Source organism: Biomphalaria glabrata, chromosome 1 (genome assembly GCF_947242115.1).
Source record: "Biomphalaria glabrata chromosome 1, xgBioGlab47.1, whole genome shotgun sequence".
NCBI classification, from domain to species: domain Eukaryota; kingdom Metazoa; phylum Mollusca; class Gastropoda; family Planorbidae; genus Biomphalaria; species Biomphalaria glabrata.
In genome coordinates, this window is record NC_074711.1 from 63,571,777 (window position 1) to 63,594,459 (window position 22,683).

General features: G+C 37.2%; 1 protein-coding gene across 4 annotated transcripts in view; it reads left to right on the top strand.

Moving 5' to 3' along the window:
- The first annotated feature begins 3,447 nt into the window (after positions 1-3,447).
- LOC106074765 (uncharacterized) overlaps positions 3,448-22,683 on the top strand; it is a 113,469-nt gene continuing 94,233 nt past the window's right edge. For 2 of the 4 annotated variants that reach the window (XM_056007415.1, XM_056007428.1), the window contains exon 1: positions 3,448-3,649. The gene's annotated coding sequence lies outside the window, so the exon portion shown is untranslated. Of the gene's footprint in view, positions 3,650-16,242; positions 16,539-16,999; positions 17,101-22,683 lie in introns of those variants that run through there. The other 2 variants (XM_056007420.1, XM_056007423.1) reach the window with 2 other exon arrangements.

Sequence of the window (22,683 nt, forward strand, 5' to 3'; positions counted from 1 at the left end):
GAAACATTTTACCATATTTTTAACACATTTATGCAAACGGTTTTAGTTTTTTTGTAATAAAAATATATTTTTTACATTTGTATTGCTAAGTTAAGTAAGTTCTGTTATACTAACTACTATATTTACATACAAACAAATGTTTACTTTTTTTTAAAGAGAAAAAATCTATTTAGAATGCATATAAGTTGGACATAATTTAAAACAACAATTAATAAGTAGTTTTTCATATTATCGCGTGAACTGCAATGCTACAAACAATCATAGAGCCCTGAACTAAAGGATTTTTTATATTTTTTTATATTTATTTACGGAAATGTTTTTTTTTTCTTGAGGAATAAGAGATTGACGCTCTACAAAACAGTTAGAGCAATTATACATTCATTATAAGACATTAGTTAGGCCAGGTTCACATCTAACTTCACATTTACTTTCACCTATCCTTTGGTCTGTGGACAGCTGAGGCACCGCACAAGATCCGTCAACCTTATTTCTCCATTCTTCTCTGTCATTTGTCTTTCATAGAATTTCATTTTGATGTTGTTTCTAAAAATATTGAAACCTGCCTTTTTTACCTGCCTGGGTGGACCACTTCGGGGTCCGATTTTGAGTTTGTTTCTCCACACAAACTGTCTTGGTAACCTTGTTATATTTTTTATTTGAAATCATAGCGATGAAGTTTTAAAAGAATTTTGTAAATAGGAACCCAAAAAATTGTTGATGGTGCGTTTGTTCTTTTTTTAAAAATCTAACTAGGTGTATTATTTTTTTTTAATATGTCTATAGCCCTAGGACACACAATCCAATAAACTGGATATTTTCTTTCATTTGACAAAAGTTGTTTTTTTTCTCGTTCTCTATGTGTTTGAATCTTCCCGTATTTTGTTGTTCTTTAATTGCGCTCTTTACTAAGCACGGAGTCTGTGCGAAATTATTACAGCATGAAAAGAACTTGTCTGTTTCCAGGCTTCGTTACGTCAGTGTCAGTATTAAGAAAGAAAATTACCGCCTTTGGCTAACGACTGCGTGAAAGGAACAGAACCATTCATTGTTCTTCCATTTGTTGACTTCGGGCTACCGGCACATTACAATTAAATTGCCATTTTGATTATGTTCTTGGCTTAGTAATTTTCAATTACCACCTTCTTCTCTCTCTCTCTCTCTCTCTCTCTCTCTCTCTCTCTCAGTGTCCCTCCTCTAATATAAAGTAAAAATTTTGGTAAAAGAAAATTTTAAACTGTATGAACAAGTCTCAAGATCTAATGGTAAAGTCAGTTTTCTCCCTTAGTGATTGATTTTGTTGACCATGTGATATACTTGCCCTTGACCTTAATATTCAAAATTCTTAGTTTAGTTTTGTAAAAGAGATTCGATTTTTGATCAAGTAGTAGATAATTAAATGTACATTGAACCTGCCAGTGTTCCCTGACGTTCTTCCTCACACCTTCTTTCCAAATTTCAAACTTGTTGTCCTTAAAGAAAGTCTTTGTCCTTCTTGGTGCCTCTGACAATCCTTAGTTTTTGAAACACTCACAAGGTCATTAGCCAAGTGTAGATTATTGTTTCTCTTTCTTCCTGTTTCCTGTTCAGCAAATTATCTTCGACTTGTCTTAGCACTAACGCCATTTTGTTTTTGTCTTGTCAAGATCATGGCATAATACTTCATTCTTTGTAAGTGCAGCCATTTCTTTGAAGTTATCCCCCATGAGCTGGCTTTGCCTTCTTTACATTCATAGTGTTGTAATGAATTGAATTAGTTTAAGAGGGAAATGCATTTTTTTTTTGTTTTAACGAAGAATGTCAAAGTAAAATTAGTCGGGGGGGGGGGGGTTTACTGGTATCTGATTAGCGATATGAACGTTTTGTATTGCCCCCAAAAGGAATTGATCTGATCCAATAGCTGGTATTGATCTGATCCAATAGCTGGTATTGATCTGATCCAATAGCTGGTATTGATCTGATCCAATAGCTGGTATTGATCTGATCCAATAGCTGGTATTGATCTGATCCAATAGCTGATACTCGTGAATCACACGTTTCATTTGAGAGATTTTCAATTTTTAGGGTGAAAGTTATGAAGTCAATTCAATTCTCTCTTTCATTTCTCGACAGAAGTGGAAGTGTTCATCACAAACTCATTGTAAATATAAAAGTCTATGACGTATCTCTTCATTTTCATTGAAGTTGACTTGACATATTTTTTCTATCTCTCCCTTTCATTATTTCCAAGTTAATCACCTAATCCCTAATCATTCCACAAAACATCAAGAGATCTCCTTGCACTTAAACATACAAAGTAGTTGTCAACTTGTAAAGTTGGAAAAGATTAGGCACAACATGATGTAGTATACTTCTGAACCGTGTGCAAGATTTCAGCTCAAAATATTCAGAAGCTGGTTCACATCCTAAATGACTTTTTCAGAATAAAAGTTCTTCATTTTGTGGGCATTTTGAATTTTTGTCCATTTCAAAATGTGTTTTTGCGTGGAAAACTGTCACTGCAGTGTGGAGAGCCACGTTTCTACCATAGTCAAGGACCAGGCGCTACTTATCTTATTCAAACTTGATGAGATGAGCCATAATCTTCCTAAGAATGAAGGCCGCCAACATGTGCATATTACGCACATTATAACATATCTTAAGACGCATACTATTGTGCATGTTATGATGCATGTTAAGACTTATTATTATGTGATCATTTGTGTTATAAATATAATGAATAATGATGCATGCTAAAATATAGATATGGTTGTTGAATTCATATCATTACAGACTTCTCGATGCTTATGAATTCATTATAAAATATTAATGAATGACTGAATTAAAAATTGCAAAAAAACAACAACAACAAAACAACAAAGAAACAAAGTGGTAAGTGTACGCGTGAGAAAATAAAATGTTTCAAACAGAAATTCTGTAGGTCTATGCTAAGAGGAAAAGAAATCAAACACAACTGCGAAACAAATTTGGTCTTCTTGCGCTCCTTACTTAACAATGGCAGGATTCTTGAAGGTGATATAGATGAGTAGTTGATTTTCAATTACCTTTTGTATTTCATTCTTTGTTATCTTTAAAATATTTCCTATTGAAATGTCTGTTGGCGTCTTGCTCATATGTATGTCTAGAGGATAGCAACAAAAACAATTCGCTATTTGTATAAAATCACCTGGACCCAAAATGGCCCCAGCTGTGAGAACCTTTGATATGTCAGTGTATTCAAAAACTGTAATTGGAATGTCAAAGTGCAGCGCCAACTGTCACCTCCGTAGACTTCAGCCACAACTCTGAATGGCAGTCCAGGCGCATCTACTGTGACGTAGGCGGCAGTTCTCACCCAACAGTTCTCCAGACAGGGGAGGGCTGGGGGTAACTCTGAAACGAAGAGAGAGAGAGAGGGAGAGGGAGAGAGAGAGGTCGAATAAAAAATAGGGGGAAGGGGGAACACTATAAAAGACGAGGGTAGAAGTTTTGAATGCGCCTGCTTTTAGAAAGAGGGAAAACTTCTGCATAATATTCTTGTCTGTTCGGTATCGTCTTGAAGCCTGTCGCTGTGATTTTTTCTTCTTCTTTCTTTCATTTGTTTCTTTCAGAGCTCGGATAGTAAAACTTTTCATAAAGACCCAGCTCAAAGTGTATAGCAGATCACTTAAAGGTAAGGAGGGCAACTTGAATATAAATCAGATACACATTCATACATTCATTACATCTTGAATATAAATCAGATACACATTCATACATTCATTACATCTCTTCACAGTTCAACATTTCATATCACGTGTTACATATCACGTGATATTGAAAATATATTTTTCAAAGAGTCATTCCAAAACAAGAGGGTAAGGGGGGCGAATGTTCTACAAATTCACGTTCCCCAAGAGAGCGGTGTCAAATGTCAATGTGCTTTCAGAATGAAATGTTTCTCCCCTAGAGAACCTGGAACCCTTAACGCAAAGCCTTTACGCCCACCCCCCTAAAAAAGGTTTCTGTTCAGTCACGTGATTATTCACGTGTTATATGATTACAAATATTATGATGAATTTATTGATCAAAGAAAACAGTATTTGCATACTCTAGAGACATTAAGGCGGAAAAGGTTAATTCAAATGTGTATTACTATGATGGTTATAAGGCTGTTATAATAATACTACAACGACCTAGTTTCTTTTTACCTATCAGAGACCTATCAGAGACCTATCAGAGACCTATCAGAGACCTATCAGAGACCTATCAGAGACCTATCAGAGGTTTAACTGAGATTTTACTGAGATTTCGATAAGTCCGCTGCTGAGTTCAAAGACCTGTGTCTCCGCCAAGACGCAAACCCGAGACTTTAAGAGTTTTTAGAACATTTGACATGCTCCTTACATTGTTTTACGTGAATTGTTGCCTACATAGCTCCTCCTTCGTGGTCGGAGATGAACACATTTCTCTTTTCCTATGATCTTGTAGATGACTGTAAAGTCCAATCCTCGCTTTAAAAGACCGTCTGCATACGCAGCATGGGTAGGTTTGTTCAGTTACAGATTGGCCTGCTTCTTCTCTCAGCTTTTTGTTGGTTCGGCGCTCTTTCATGCTAGCCACTCCGACACTCACAGCTTCACGCCATGAGGAGTGATCGAAAGCTAGTGCTTCCCAGTCACATAAAACCAAATAGATTTCGATGTAAAAGTTATGGTAACTAGTATGGGGATCCTTCTGAGAGTGAATCTTGCTTATAATGCAGGTTTTCAATTCTAGGCTTGACATCTTACAAAAACGTATTGTTTTCTAACCGCAACCGATGAGTACCAGTTAAAATCTTCGTGTCTTTCAGAAAGAGTTTGAGAAAAGTCCACTTTAAATGGGGACTGGTCATTGACTCTAGATGGGCATCTGATAATTACTCTAAGATGGACACCGGATATTTACGCTAGATGAGCACCGGGAATTTACTCTAGATGGGCACCGGACATTTACTCTAGATGAGCACCGGGCATTTACTCTAGATGGGCACCAGGCATTTACTCTAGATGAGCACCGGGCATTTACTCTAGATGGGCACCAGGCATTTACTCTAGATGAGCACCAGACATTTACTCTAGATGGGCACCAGGCATTTACTCTAGATGAGCACCGGGAATTTACTCTAGATGGGCACCAGGCATTTACTCTAGATGAGCACCGGGAATTTACTCTAGATAAGCACCGGGAATTTACTCTAGATAAGCACCGGGCATTTACTCTAGATGAGCACCAGGCATTTACTCTAGATGAGCACCGGGAATTTACTCTAGATGAGCACCGGGAATTTACTCTAGATGGGCACCAGGCATTTACTCTAGATGAGCACCGGGAATTTACTCTAGATAAGCACCGGGCATTTACTCTAGATGAGCACCAGGCCTTTACTCTAGATGAGCACCGGGCATTACTCTAGATGAGCACCAGGCATTTACTCTAGATGGGCACCAGGCATTTACTCTAGATGAGCACCAGGCCTTTACTCTAGATGAGCACCGGGCATTACTCTAGATGAGCACCAGGCATTTACTCTAGATGGGCACCAGGCATTTACTCTAGATGGGCACCGGGCATTTACTCTAGATAAGCACCGGGCATTTACTCTAGATGGGCACCGGTCATTTACTCTAGATGAGCACCGGGCATTTACTCTAGATGAGCACCGGGCATTTACTCTAGATGAGCACCGGGCATTTACTCTAGATGAGCACCGGGCATTTACTCTAGATGAGCACCGGGCATTTACTCTAGATGGGCACCAGGCATTTACTCTAGATGAGCACCAGGCATTTACTCTAGATGAGCACCGGGCATTTACTCTAGATGAGCACCGGGCATTTACTCTAGATGAGCACCGGGCATTTACTCTAGATGGGCACCAGACATTTACTCTAGATGGGGCACCGGGCATTTACTCTAGATGGGCACCAGGCATTTACTCTAAATGAGCACCGGGCATTTACTCTAGATGGGCACCGAGCATTCACTCTAGATGGGCACCGAGCATTTACTCTAGATGGGCACCGGGCATTTACTCTAGATGGGCACCGGGCATTTACTCTAGATGGGCACCGGGCATTTACTCTTGATGGGCACCGGGCATTTACTCTAGATGGGCACCGGGCATTTACTCTAGATGGGCACCTGGCATTTACTCTAGATGAGCACCGGGCATTTAGTCTGGATGGGCACCGGGCATTTACTCTAGATGGGCACCGGGCATTTAGTCTAGATGGGCACCGGGCATTTAGTCTAGATAGGCACCAGGCATTTAGTCTAGATGGGCACCGGGAATTTACTCTAGATGGGCACCAGGCATTTAGTTTAGATGGGCACCGGGCATTTACTCTAGATGGGCACCGGGCATTTACTCTAGATGGTCACCGGGTATTTCTTGGTGTTATGACGTATGTATCTAGTACCTGATCAAACTGAGTAGGCTTGTTACAGATGACATGATAAAATGGGGGGGGGGTGAATGGGGAGACGAGAGACAGAACCACTTGTAATTAATGTATGTTAATTGTGAAAGTGTTGAAATCAGTGGAAGTATATTGTTACAATCATTGGACATCCAGCAATTCAGTGCTTGCATACTTATCTTATTAATTAAATCAAGACGTTCATTCAAAAGAGAATATAATTACGTCCTACGCGTATCCACGAGTTAGTCTAGTCAGTCATGTTAATTGGAGACTTTAACTCTCCGCAGTTAGAAGCAGGCAATTATATTTTTTTCTCAAAGAAATATTCACACTTTTTTAAAAATAAGTTTCTGTATTAAGTAAAGTAATACGCCTACAAGGTAATTCTGGCTAGTTGTCACAAGGTATAAACCAACACACATACCAAATCAGACACATCACCATTAGGGAAACAGGTTGAAATACATTGTGCTGACCACATAAGACGGTAGTTAACCGTAACCCTAAGAGAGAAACTTGAATTTGTTGTGGCGAAAATTGGAAACAATGATTCGGTAACGATACATAAGGACACACAATGCATAGAGATGAAGCGTTACAAAGACTCTGGTCCTTTCTTTTATAAATGTTTTTTGTATAGCGCGATTACATTTATACCTAAAAGGCGTGAAAGATTTTAAATTTTACGGTTTTAGAGTTTTATGAATAAATGTTTCAGAGGGTGTTGTATATCACAATGTCATAGTGACCTGATTTTTACCGCCTGGTTAAAGCTGTTTACCTCGGCATTGCTCAGTTATTGATTTAGTTTAGTTTACTCGGTAGTGAAAGGAGGATCTTACAGCCCAAATAAACAAACATACACACACAGAACTAAGTTAAACTTTTAAGACAATCCATATTGTGTCTAGTGTGTATAAATATATGCAACATATGAGTGTAGTGTGTATTGAAATGAATAAATTAACGCATGGGTGTAACGTGAAAGGGCTTAGCATGCCCTTCACACACACACGCTAGGTCTTACGGGGGCATTCAAGCTTTTAAATTATGCGCCGAATGAAAGATAATGTCAATATAACAGCCATTTTCTCATATAATAATAATAATATAATAATAATAATCTTTATTGTCCGTATGGAAATTTGTCTTACAATTTGTGCATTACACCAAACAAAAAACATTATAACTATAAGAAACCAAAGTGTACATTCACACCAGACTCACTCATAATTTACATGTGACAAAGTTTATACCAGATTGTTCTTATTTAATGATTTGATTGCCAGGGGAACAAAAGAGTGTTTGTGTCTGTTTGTCTTTGCTATCGGTGTCTTGTATCTTTTTTGTGATGGTAAAATCACAAAATCCTGACACAAAAGGTGATTCTTTATTTCGAGGATCTTGTTAGCTTTTTTTATAGATGTTTGTCTCAAACAACTGCCCAAATGGGGTTTGTTTTTTTGCCAATGATGAGAATCATTGTCTTTGACTTATGAGTTAAAGCATAGTCATTTCCAGCTAAATGACTGCCATTGCCATATGTATGCTTCGAAGAGACATTTTTGTTTTAAGGCCATATGCACTCCTTGTAGAGACTATTTGAGTTAAAGTTATTTGTATGCCTCCTAGAGTCTATCTGATTTTAAGTTCATATGTAAATATATTTCTAAAATGTAACTTATAATCAGTCAAATTTATAACATACTCCATAGAGTACAATGCGAAACTTTGTTTTGCATTAGCGTTACAATATAGCGATTAAAACTATTCAGGTCAATAGGATGTTCTGGATTATGCTGACATGCTCTTTAGTAGAAACTCAACATCCAAATGTCATCAGGTTTGATCCCAACTCTTCGAATTTTCGTGTGCAATTGTTATCACTTACATGAGATGTATAACTTTATGACTTGCTTTCAATTTAAAAATAGATCTGCGAAATGCATAGAATATGTAAGGACAAAGCTAAGTTAAAAGCAAGTCAAAGTCTGCAGGTAAATGGAATATTCTGGATTATGTTAACCTGCGTTCTAGTGCATTATAACCTCAACACCCAAATATTTCAGTGCATCTGCAATAAATAACAACATGGAAAGAACAGGCCAGATTTATTTTTAGAGATAATTTGCTATTGGAAAGAAAAGATAACTCTTGAAACCGTGTAAAACTTACTTCAGGCTGAAGAACTACTTTATTGTTAAAAAAAAGCAGTATTCATTAGATAATGAAGGGGGCCAGCAAGGTTCCTGAACAATATGGCCACTAGGTCATGCTTGTGTCACAGAATTGGCAGATATGCATGCATACGATAGGCTATATAAAGAATATAGATCAGGTTAATGCGTCTGCCAAGGTGTTGGTGGATGTGTGTGCTGTTACACTGAACCGCGAGGATAAAGAACGCAACTCCTTGACCACTTTGAAAAAGAATTTTCTATTGATTCTATGACAAGATGTTACAATGGAATTGGGTGGTTAATAAGTCTTGGTCATTTTGGAAGTTACATCTATGTGATATTTCCAGAATATTTGTTCAGTGCGAATACATAACAGAATTCCAATTTATTAAATAAAGATTTCAAGCAGAAATCACGAACACATTAGACACACTATTTTATCAAGCAATAATACACGTTATAATTCATATATCACGATATATTCACATATGTAAGCCAATAAACTCAACAGGAAGCTTAAAACTTATGAACTGAGAATATCTTTTGGGCAATAGAAAGAGCTTGCATCCTCTTCATATGCCTTTTTTTCAAACCGAAAGTTCTCGTATGGAAAATAAAATGAAACTATTGCATTTCAAATTATGTCCCTTTACATACTTACTATTCTGTGAATAAACTCGAAGCTTCTAGAAGGTGATATGTAAATAAATTTCATGTTTACACTTCTCTTAGAACCTTGAAGCGCGCGCAACCTAGCCATGGTGTTTTGAAGGAGGAAGAGGTGTATCTTTCACTATCAAATCTCTCTTGATTGATTTTACCTCGTCTACTAAACCCTTTTTACACAATGACCTACCGATTCAAAAATCTGATACTAAATGTCACGGCCATAGTGAAGCAAAGCATTCGTCTTCAATACTTGGTAGATATTTGTAATGTGTTGAGTAAGACCGACCCACAGGGCTATAGATTAAACTCCATTTTGTTATCTTTGTTTTTGTTTTCTTTAAGATTTGAACATTGAAACTATTACAAGGTTTCCTCTACAACATGCTTTGTATGAAAACATCAGAAAGTTCTTGTCTTCCACATCAATTGGCGCCTATTTGTTCCCATCTCACTGAACTAAATAGAAAGTGAATCCTCCCCTCTCTCCCCAGCCCTTGTTTCATACTGTACACACATATATAAGGAAAAGAAAATGGAGATAAGCTTGCATAACTTTCCCTTATGGCTGCTTTCAAACTGGTTGGCCTGGTACTCCACTGTGCATTCTGCTTATAGCTCTTAATGCCTCTTGTCCCTATCTCTTCTTCACTTGGTTTCTTTATGAGTTTTCCTGTTATTAAAGATACTGATAGGCTTCGTCTATGTGCAATGTCTAGGAGTAAGTGTTTGCGCAGGCATAATAGTTACATTCCACAGATTCTTACAGTATAACTCAACTCTTATCCTACAGACTCATACCCACTATTACAAACTGTGACACACTGTTACAAACTGTGACACACTGTTACAAACTGTGACACACTGTTACACACTGTTACTCAAGTTAAAAACTATTACACACTGTTACAAACTGTTACACACTGTTTCTTTTCGGGAACGAAAATGTATTTTTACAATAAATCTACTTCTTGAAATCGTAACTTCGTGGAAACGTCAGGGGGGGGGGGTAGGTAGAGCCTAAATATGGATATCGAAAAAGACTCGTACGATTTTCATAGAAATTTGGCAGTTGCTGTTTATCATTGGGCATTGGGAAAAGAATTACTTGCTTGCTGGCCACACTGGGAAAACTCTAATTTGACAATTATAATTTTTCAAAAAGACATACATTTAAATTTGGCTAGAGAACTGGAACATATTTATCTTGAAGAGCTATTCGTCTTCGGGTATTTCCACATTCTTTGAAGATTTTAATAAATGAATGTTCAAGAAAATAGTGCCCATCGTCTTCTAAGTCCAGAGCTAAAGGCCTTGACATTGGAATATTTTAAAGTGTAATAGTTCTATACATTCGCTCAACCAGGATTCTCTCTCGGGGGAAAGGGAAAGGTAAAAAATGTTCTATTGTTTTTAAATGTAACATTCAGTAGTTATCAAGAGAAAAACAATCGCTCTATAAGTTGTCTAAGGGAGGTATTGTCTTTGTATAAAGTATTTTAAATGTTTTTCTTGATTGTTTGTTTGTTTGTTTTACATATTTCGGATGTTCCTTCAGAGTTGAAGATAGTTTACTTCCTAGTCCAAACCTCCCGCAGGACGACGGGGGATGGGAGCGGGCAGGGTTTGAACCCTCGACCGTCGATAAATCCGAACGACAGTCCAGCGCGCAAACCGCACGACCAGGCAGCCATCCGATTCATGCTATGTTCATAGAAGGAGATGACACATTAGCGTAGCAAGGCGCCCTCGAGCCCGGGTTCCATACAATGACGGTGTCGTGTCCAGCCTTTTTCCCACTGAAATTCGAAGGTTGTGTGTGACAGAAAGCTAATCGACTCATCTTGTACGTGGTCAGACACAGAGGCACTTCATTGTTGTGTAACATCTTTTACAAGAACTAAGCACAAATAGTGTCAATTTACTCAGTTTTATAAAAATAGTCTTTTGATACCCAGCATTGGTACGACTTATTAAAAGTATTTGACGATTATCTTTAAATGGTTTAATAAAAGTCTCGTGCCTGAACACAAAGCAACCTCTTAGCTAATGGAAGCAACGTCTCTAACTTCCAACATATTTATATTATTCTTTAGGTATATAGCACAAGCGGATGTGCTGTATGTAAAATGCTTTCTATTTTATATAACATGTATATTTTAAAAACTAAAAAAAAAAGCTAAATAAAGCTAAAGTCTTAAAATAATTTGTGCAAAATCTGCTTACTATAATAAATCTAAATATAGACTGAATCTTCATTCATTGCCAGATTTCTGTAACATAAGTGTGTTAAATAACTTGAGTACAAGGGCAAGTTGAAACATCACAATTTTGCACTGCAGGTAAAATAGAAGACGCTATTATCTGCCAGCTTATATCAAATACAAGGCTAGTCGTTTGCTACATTCTATCTTGTCAGCAGGTGCCGCTCAGACAGAGATGCTTTATACAACCTAACTACAGGCTACATTTTGATACTTGATTTAATTTTATCCGATGTAGAAGTGTACAATTATTTTACAGTAGCGTAAATCTTGGCTTGAAACACATTTTCTTGACATCACATAAATATTTGGCCTACACCAGGCATGTCAGGTAGAGACACCATTGATGTCAGACATATCAGGCAGTGACGCCACTGATGTAAGGCATGTCAGGCAGTGACACCACTGATGTCACTTATATCAGGTAGTGACGCCACTGATGTTAGCCATGTCAGATAGAGACTCTACTGATGTATGGTATGTCAGGCAGTGACGTCACTGATGTAAGCTATGTCAGGCAGTGACGCCACTGATGTAAGGTATGTCAGGCATTGACTTCACTGATGTCACCTATATCAGGCAGTGACGCCACTGATGTCAGCCATGTCAGATAAAGACGCTACTGGTGTAAGGTATGTCAGGTAGTGACGATAATGATGTCAGGTATGTCAGGCAGTGACGCCAGTGATGTCTAGCAGTGACGCCAGTGATGTCTGGTATGTCAGGCAGTGGCGTCACTGATGTCGCTTATATCAGGCAGTGACGTCAGTGATGTCAGGTATGCTACCCGCATTTGACTTTGAGACGTTCTTTCAGAAATGATTATTTCCGCGAAGTCCAAACCTCCTACAGGACTGTAGCAGCGTGTAGGGTTCGAACTCGGGACAACCTGTGCCGGATTTACAATGCGCAAAACTGTGCGGGCTCCAATGACCTCATTACTAAAAGAGGGCTTCTGCAATGAAGAATAAACATTTTTCTCTCAAAATATGCACAGTTAATCTAAGACAAATTGTTATATATATATATATATATATTACTAAGTAAATGTATATTAAAGCACCAAGGAGATACGGTCCGCCACAATCCGAAGTGCATACAAAAAGCCAGGCAGCCGTTGCTCCAACTTTATGTTTAATTCATTAAAAGTTAAATCAATGATAGGATACATCCAGTAGTACATCCAATCAAACTCAAACAAACCACGTATTCGTTGTAAGAAGTTTCTTGACGGCTTTCAAAATGAAAAAAAGAAAAATGTATAAATTTTTTTTTTCCAAAGACAATTCCTCTCTTATACATCTTTGTTTTGCTCTCAACAACTAATTAATGTTATATATAAAAAAAAAAAGGAAATGTATACCACTCCACATTTCACCCTCCTCCCTTCCCCGAGAAAACTACTGGTTAAGCTATGTATTGATCTACTAGATTTTATAAAATGTAATGATAGGCCTTTAAATCTAGACTTAGAAAAATTGTGCACAAAATGTTCCTGAATATTAATTTATTAAACTCTTGAAGGGTCTACATTCTACATGCAGAAACACCAGAAGCCGTAGTCTGTTGAAGATAAAGATTTTCTAGTCCTCAAGCTAATTCAAATTAATATGTTCCATATAGATTATACTCTGAAAAATTATAACGTCAAACTAGAATTTGACCAGTGTGGCAAACGAGTTCATAATTCTTTTCCAAACGATATGCAGCAACTATCAAATTTCTAGGACATTTCCACCCATGAGGTTCCATCTGTTGTTTTGTTTTTTTGCCGATGAATGTTCGGCCTGAATAGAGGAATTGTAATAAAATTACTAAAAGGTCATCAACATGGCTTCCAATCGGACATGTCTGGCTTATAGTTAGACTCGGTCACGCAGTCTAGATTTGGCTGACTTAACACTGTATGTTCCAACATATTTTTGTCAATGTCGTCAGAACACACACACACACACATATGTATTTGTTATTTGATCACTGTTAGAGTAGGTTAACCTGGCATAACAAAAGTGTCATGGGGTTTCACGCTAAAACTATTCATCCACTTTCAAGCTTTTGAATTCTCAGACATTCCTCACATTTCCAAGCAAATCTTTTTTTTTTTTTTTAAACAGGTGTCGCCAACTCTTTTCGAACTGGCCAGGTCCTCGAGAACACTGTATCCTCTTTTCGTTCCCATTCTAAGTGTTCTCCTAAGTGAGAAAATCCGCTATGTTGTCATGCACATTTTCACTGACTGTAATAACGTGAAGTGATACCTGACGTAGACTGAGCGAGACATCAGCCATGTACAACCTGCACAATACTGCCTTTCAAATCTCACCCTGCTCCCTCCTCCTCTCAATGGGGGTCTAGAACTATGTAACATTCCACATAGAATTGTAAACCAGCCAATAGAGATTTCAACTATTTTTTTTTACTGTGCAGCGATATACGAGACGGCACATTTGTAAGTGTTCTATACCTTCCCCATGGGGGCCGACTTGCCAACCTTTTCAACGCATTTTTAAAAACATTCTATTATTGCCGAATACTGTGTCGCAGTCCCTTTTAACTGAACAAAAATAATATAAAAAGTTTCCTTTGAAGAACTGTCACCATGACATAATTTCATTTAACAATTAAACTCAGTTTATCGGGTCTCATCACCATCAGTGAACTTTAGTAAAGACATCGTTTAGAAATAAGTTGGAAATTTAAAGGGGAATAAATGAATACGATCTCATCATCTATTGAAATGCATTGATCCTAGAACCTAAAGAGTTCGTCCACTTATTCTGTGCCGGCCCAAATGGAATCTTTGACGTGTTGGGTACTCCATTTCCCTGACTTGGATGGAGCTAAACCTTTGTGCAATTATACATTGTCAATGACAAAATAGGAATCAATTTAAAAAAGTAACGAATTAGTTAATCAATTTGTCGTTATTAATTAATTTTATTTTGTATAGAAAATGTACTAAGCTAAGCAGAGATAAGCCTTTTGTAGAGAATTAGGTATTTCTATGTAAAAACTAAAAATACCATTGATTATAAAACTTCTGTTTTATATGTACTTGAACAGTTCAGTGGCTAAACACGTCGACTTGAAATTCGTACGTCTCTATTTTTCAATTTTTATCTCATGCATTTCGTCTCAAGGACATATGTATACAAAGCATTCAGAGCATTATACAAAATGTCTTGTGTTGTTACATGTTAATAGATCTCCAAATATCGTCATCGCTTGCATTAGTTCAGAGTACCTTAGAGTACTTCAGAGTACTTCAGACCTCTTGATTGGTAGGAATCATAGTACTAAGAAATCACTGGACTAGAAGAATAGCTTGGACATAAACACATGTGCATACATGTACGACTCTTTAATGCAATGACTTTAATTTGTTTAGTTAACTCCAATCTAGTGACTCAAACCTTACAGGGAAGATAAAATACGAACTGTTTTTACAGAGAAGCTCTATCACTCTATGACACGCGTGGATTCCAGGTAGTGTACATTTAAAAAAAATATTTTTTTAGTTTGGAAGGGACACAATTCTCTGCTTTGATTTTTGTGGAGTATTATTAAATTAATTATCGGAACAAAAAGTAAAAAAAAAAGAAAGATGTCAATATTTACAAGGAGGAGGAGGAGCCGAGGAGGACATTTCTCTTTTCTTATCTTATACATTATAAACGGTCAGAGGTCTTTTAGATAAATAAGATCAAAGCTAATGTTTAACATGTGCGCTTCTAAAGACTACGTGTAGAATGTAGACTGTCAACTTATGTTCACATCGTCAGACGGGTCATTCTATGTAAACATAGCTGGTCATTTTGCGCCTACAAGCTAAACGAATGAGCCGCTGAATTCATAAGTAGAACAAAATATATATGAAAATATCGGAAACCTGAATAAATTATAAAAATAAAATTAAACTAAGTGACGTAAATAACTTCAATCAGGGCCGGATCTAAAGAAGAGCAGGTGGGGCTACAGTCCCCGGGGTAAAAAAAAAGGGAGGGCCTCCACAAAAGAGATTTTTAAAAAGTGTTGTTTTTGTAACATTTTTTAAAAAGAAAAGTTAGATTAAATTTACAAAATCTATATTTCTTTCTTCTAAAATATAACATAATATGTTTTAGAAATTTCATTCATAAGTGTATCTTTATAAAACCTTTCGAAAAAAAAAGTAGGGGCCTCTAACTAGAAAACCAGCTCCGGGGGCTTCAAATAATTAAATCCGGCCCTGACTTCAATATTGGTATTTGAACCCTAGATTTATATTTTAGATTTCCTCCCAATAATTTTTCCCAGTCAATTCGGAATGTCATAGACATAATGTGTACGACAAAGCTCACTCGAATGTCATAGACTTAATGTGTACGACAAAGCTCACTCGAATGCGATTCAGGTTCGTCATACAATTGCATCCCCACAGACAATAAAATAATGGCTTGAACGTCCTTTGAAACACATTGTGTACTATAAATAGGAACAACAGTCTCTACAAATACGACCATCTGTTTAATAACATAACATGTGATCAAATAAAGGAGGATTGTTACGCTAGAAAGCACACACTTATTAATGGAATCCCACTCCCCCTGATTCATCTTATCTCCATTCAGATATCCTATCATAACTTTAGCTTTAAAAAGCTACCCAAAACAAAAACACATTGGAACCTATTATAGTTTTATTTAAAAAAAAAAAAAAAAGGAGAGGGGGATTTCCCGTTTAGCAGTGCTTAGTCCTCAGTATTCAAACTAAATAGAGAGGTGCAAGAGTGTTCTGTAATGTGCACTCTGGTGAGCTCAAGTTGAACGTGAGTAGAAACACTTCGGATACCATCCATAATGGATGTTGAAACTAGAAGGACAGGGTAGGGCTTATGTTTAGACTTGATCTGGTATGGCTCATTCATGGGGTCACTTCACTCTACAATGGATAAGATGCAGAAGTGCAATCAAACTGGACAAGAGGAGTTTATCAAACTGGGCAGGTTCCAAAAGCTGACCAGACAGGTAGGAACACACACAGTTACACAATATCTCAACACACACTCACAGATACACACTATCTCAACACACACACAAACACATACTACCTCAACAAACACACAGATACATACTACCTCAACACACACAGACAGATACATATTATCTCAACACACACACACATATACACAATATCTCAACACACACACACACAGATACATATTACCTCAATAAACACACAGATACATATTATCTCAACACACACACACACAGATACACAATATCTCAACACACACACACACATATACATATTACCTCAACACACACACACACAGATACATATTACCTCAACACACACACATATATAATGTCTAAACACCCACCCAGATACAATTTCCCCGTCCACTTCAAGACTTGTGACCCAATAGAAAGATAATGTACAATTACATTCAAGTGGAAACTTGTTTTCCTTTGCCTCCGACACAGCACGGAGCCATCCCCATGACAACTGGAAGTAGTTTGATGTTTCTTCAACTGCAATGAGAAATGTGTGTACCTTGGCAGCAATCTAGACAGTGTCTATTGGGAAGTAAGCTTCCTTTCCTTGTATGCCTGTAATCCTAGATTCAATCAGGAAAGTAAACCAGGAAAAAAAAGTGAAATTAAAACGCATAGTAGTTAAGCAACGTAGGGAACCTAAAACGAGGGATAGTATGACCAAAAAATAGTGTCGCTAAGGGGTTGCGAGGGGCATTGATCACACTGAGGGAATCACCCATTAGGGACTGACACCTAAGTATAAAAAAAAATCTTTTTTTTTTCCGACGCAGTCAGTTTTTTAAACAAAATTTGACGTGATATAGATATAGCAACTTGCTTCAGTATGTTTCAATTTTATTTAACGACTACAAATGTTTGTGGAAATGTTGTCCAAATATTCACATCGTTATATCCTATTGTGTATCAACTTTAAAAAGTTTTGCTTTATCAACGTACATCACTTATGTACATTCACACACACACACACATTGATTATAAGAGAGACTGTTTTCATGGCAAGATCTCGAAGGTTTTGTAGTGTGGACTTATAAAGTGTCGTGGACTTAAGTGTCGTGAGTGTCGTGGACTTTAGTGTCGTGGACTTTAGTGTCGTGGACTTTAGTGTCGTGGACTTTAGTGTCATGGACTTAAGTGTCGTGGACGTAACTGGAGATTTCAACAACCTAAATATTGACAACACACTGTCAAACTATTGCCAGTATGTCTCCCTCCCCACAAGGCAGGGCAGAACGCTCGACAAATGCTACGTAAACATTAAGCAGGCTTACAAATGTAAAAGTTTGTTCCCACTTGGAGAATCTGACCATGTATTACTCCATCTTATACCAAATTACAAACCTACTCTTAAAACTACAAAGAGAGTTATAAAAACGGTCAAGATGTGGTCTGAAGAGGCTGTAGAAAAACTACGAGGATGCGTTGAGAAAACTAACTGGGAAATCTTTATTGAGAACTGTCCAGACATAAACGAACTAACAGAAACTGTTACCTCATATCTATCATTCTGCGAGGAGTTAACTATTCCAACAAAAACAATACAAGTCTATGGAAACAATAAGCCCTGGATGACCAAAAAAATCAAACACCTTATTACTGAAAAGAAAACAAAGTATAAGGCTAGCAACGAAGAGTTTATAAATGCTAAAAATAAACTGAGAAAAGCAATAATTGAAGGGAAAAAAACATACAAAGAAAAAATTGAGAATTTCTTTGCAAAGAACAACTCAAAACAATGCTGGGAGGGATTAAAGAAAATAACAGGCTGCGCCTCAAAACGAAAACAAATTTTAGTGGCTGATGATGAGAAATTCGCCAACGAACTAAATTATTTCTATTCTCGTTTTGACAAAGAAGATTTTGTTGAACTACACAAAGAACTTTTCAACACTCTGTCCAAAGGAAAACAAGAGCCCTACGTCAATTTTGTAACGGAGGATGAAGTGACATTGTTATTTAAGAGAGTAGACGTAACAAAAGCTTGTGGACCGGACAAAATTAGTGGCAAGCTGATCAAGCTATGTGCGGAGCAAATTTCTTCTATCTTCTGTCATATCTTTAACCAGTCATTGCAAACGTGCGTAATTCCAAACATCTGGAAAACTTCAGAAATCATACCAGTGCCTAAGAAACCAAAAATAGATTGCTTAAATGATTTCCGCCCAGTAGCACTAACACCTATTGTTATGAAATGTTTTGAAAAATATATTCTTAAACAACTTGTAGCAAAAGTCAATAACAGCCTAGACCCTCACCAATTTGCATACAAAGCAGCTAGAGGAACTGAGGATGCCATTCTATTGCTTTTGGACCAGCTTTATAAGCATCTCGATATACCCAAAACATATGCACGAGTCCTCTTCGTAGATTTCTCCTCGGCTTTCAATACCATACAGCCACATCTAATGATAAACAAACTGAGTAACTTAAATGTAAGCCCTTACTTGCAAGCATGGGTTCTAAACTTTTTAACCCAACGGCCCCAGTATGTTAAAGTCAACAACACCAAATCGTCAACTCGAGTACTATGTACGGGTGCTCCACAAGGTTGTGTACTTTCTCCTGTGCTATACACTCTTTACACTAATGACATAAGAAGCATCTATGACTCAGTTAAACTCATTAAATTCGCTGATGATACTGCCATAATCGGTCTTATTTCAGGAGACGAAACTCAGTATCGAAGCTCGATAGAAGAGTTTACAAACTGGTGCACCGACAACTTTCTAGAACTGAATGTAACAAAAACTAAAGAACTTATAATAGATTTTAGAAAGAAAAAACAAACTATACGTGAACTGCAAATAAACACTACATCTATAGAACAAGTAAAGGCATATAAATATCTAGGCATTATCATCAACAACAAGCTTTCATGGGAAGACCACCTTGAAACTCTGACAAAGAAAACAGCCCAGCGACTCTTTTTTCTATACAAACTCAACAGTTTTAAATTAAACAAGAAGATCCTTGAGACATTTTACGGCGCGACAATACAAAATCTGCTAACATACGGAATAAGTTGTTGGCAAGGCAACGCCTCATCTAAACTGTTGCAACGTCTAGAAAACATCATTAAAAAAGCATCAAAAATTACACTCACAACATTACCACATTTAAAGGAACTTTTTGAACAAACGTGCCTAAGAAAAATCGAAAAAATCTTGGAAGACAACGGCCACCCGCTCCATCAGAACTACGCCAGGTCGTCGCGAAGTGGGCGACTGCTGTCAATCAAAACAAGAACGGAGCGGTACAAAAACTCGTTCGTACCTCACTCGGTCAGACTCTATCACCGCCACTCATTGATCAGGGAACATGAAATGCACCAAGATACCTGTGTGTAGTCGCTGAATGAACTCTTTATGTTGTCTGTTGTATTTATGTGTATTTTTCTGTTGTGTTGTCTTTATATGAGAAACGAGTCCTTGTAATCACAACAAATTTCCGTAAGGATCAATAAAGCAGTCTTAGTCTTAGTCTTAGTCTTAGTGTCGTGGACTTAAGTGTCGTGGACTTAAGACTTTAGTGTCGTGGACTTAAGTGTCGTGGACTTAAGTGTCGTGGACTTTAGTGTCGTGGACTTAAGTGTCATGGACTTAAGTGTCGTGGACTTTAGTGTCGTGGACTTTAGTGTCGTGGACTTTAGTGTCATGGACTTAAGTGTCGTGGACTTTAGTGTCGTGGACTTTAGTGTCGTGGACTTAAGTGTCGTGGACTTAAGTGTCGTGGACTTTAGTGTTGTGTATTGTGAGCTAGGCTTATCCATCACTTACGATGCTGCTTTTTTTTTTTAATAATTAAAAGTGAGTCATTTTTGCAAATGTGCAAATATTTTTTCAAAGAAGTTAATTAGCTCTGCGTTTACTCATCTTATCTTTTGTTTTCTTGAGATGAAGAATGCCAAACTGAGGAAGCTGATTCTAATATTGGCCTAACTAAAGTTAAATAGCATTTTAGTTTTCTGTTCTTGTTTGATTTATAAAAATTTCTTTTTATAAATCCTAATGTTTTGCTTGATTTTTTAAAAATAATTTCTTCAATGTGTCTATTTTGTGATATCTTTTCATTCATTATTGACACCTAGATATTTGGAGATTTTAGTCTGTGCAACTGGTTTACCATGAATAGAATAAGTAGTTTTTAATTGTTGTTTTTTTTGTTACTCTTAATAAATGGCATTTTTCTGGGTGGAAAGACTTGCTTCAATTTGATTTCCATTTCTGTAATTCTTCTAAATCTTTTTGTAACATGTTTTTATTGTTCTATATTATATGCAATCGTCAGCAAATAATTTCACTTCAACTAATGCAATTTGATAGGTCATTTATGTAAATAGAAACAGAAGTGGACTTTCCTTGAGGTACATCTGAGTTTACTGTTATTGGTGATGATTTGGAGCCATTTATTAGTCCAGTTTGTTCTCTTCCTATTCTATTAGGAAATCCCGAATTCGTTGATGTAATGAACCATTAATGCCAAAGTATTTTAGTTTGCTTTTTTTTTAAAGTTTTTTTTTAAAGCAGGCTATGGTGGTGAACTTTGTCAAATGCCTTAGAAAAGTTTAATAAAATTGCATCTATTTGCTCACTATTATCTAATCCCTTTGATACACAGAAACAGATGACCTTTACACCATCTGCTCTATAGATCGCAAGGTCTGAAAGGTTTGTCTTTTTTACTATAGCAGTTAACATGGACAAAAAGAAGTGTAGAAAACTGTTATTTGGAGGGGGAGAAAGTGATAGAAAGCTGGGAGGGGGGGGGGTTACCATGAACTTACAGCACTTGGTGATACCAACCGTAACGACAGTGCTAAATACTGTCGGTACAAGACCAATCCATGTGAATATTGCCTCAAACCTCCTTACTTGTAGCTCATTTCTCAGATTGATTACATATGCTATCTTAGTGACTTTTTCTGTGTACAAAACTATGATACGCTGGTAAAGTAAGAAGAAAACTAATGGGAAGCTTTGTCTTTCACATTTAGTTCGTCTTTGGATCACAGGCTACAGAGGATGTTGACGTCTGAGAAGTTTAATTTAAAACTACAAAGACAAACATGTCAAAGTCTATGAGCGCAATGGAGTATTTTCCCTTTTTAAAAAGAGTTCCAGTCTTGGATACAGACATGTAGTCGATATTGTTTCAATATTCTGGGAAGGGAGCTGCCGCCTAGGACTGCATTATTCAATAGTTGTGCTTGACTGGCTGGCTTAAAAGTCCCGATCCAAAAGGGGGTGAAAAGTTATGCACATTTAGACTTTCTATTATTCTGCTCAGTAGCATTAATACCAGTAAGTATCTGTCATTAATTTCATTAATCCTAATGCATATTTCTCTACAACTCTACACATTTTTGTACAAACTCAACACATTTTTTTAAAATCTAATAAAAAAAATTCTTTACAAAAGCGCTAAAGGAAGACGTGTCATTTAAATGCAATCTCGTCTGCTGCCCGACTGTATGAAATGTGCAGCGACAGGTCAGCCAAATGTCAGACTCGTGTTTATAAAATGTCAAACATAAAACATACAGGTTTGGGTTACGCAAAGGGATCCTTCTTTGTGGTCACATGACAGCCATATGTCACGTGGTATCTTTCTTGTGGTCACATGTCACGTGACAGTTGAGTTCTATTTAGTATCAATCTAACGAAACCGGCGTTAAGTTAGCTGGCGCCTCAAGCCAAAAACCTGTCCATCGCATGTAGTGCTCACCCCAACACTTTGTTATAGGTCTATTTGTGACGATGTACCATATAATAAGTATCACAAGTGAAATTGATATACATGTCTACCTTGTATGGTCAAGAGCTTTAAAGATACAACGTGACCAAAACAACGATCTACTTGCATGACTTGCTCAACAAATTGAATCTCTGTACTTATACCTGTATGACCCTAAAAACTGACAGAGCAGTCTTCAGCATTCCAACTGCTCCTTTGAGCTCCTCAATTAGCATTCCAACTCCTCCTTTGAGCTCCTCATTCAGCATTCCAACTCCTCCTTTGAGCGCCTCAATCAGCATTCCAACTCCTCCTTTGAGCTCCTCATTCAGCATTCCAACTCCTCCTTTGAGCTCCTCATTCAGCATTCCAACTCCTCCTT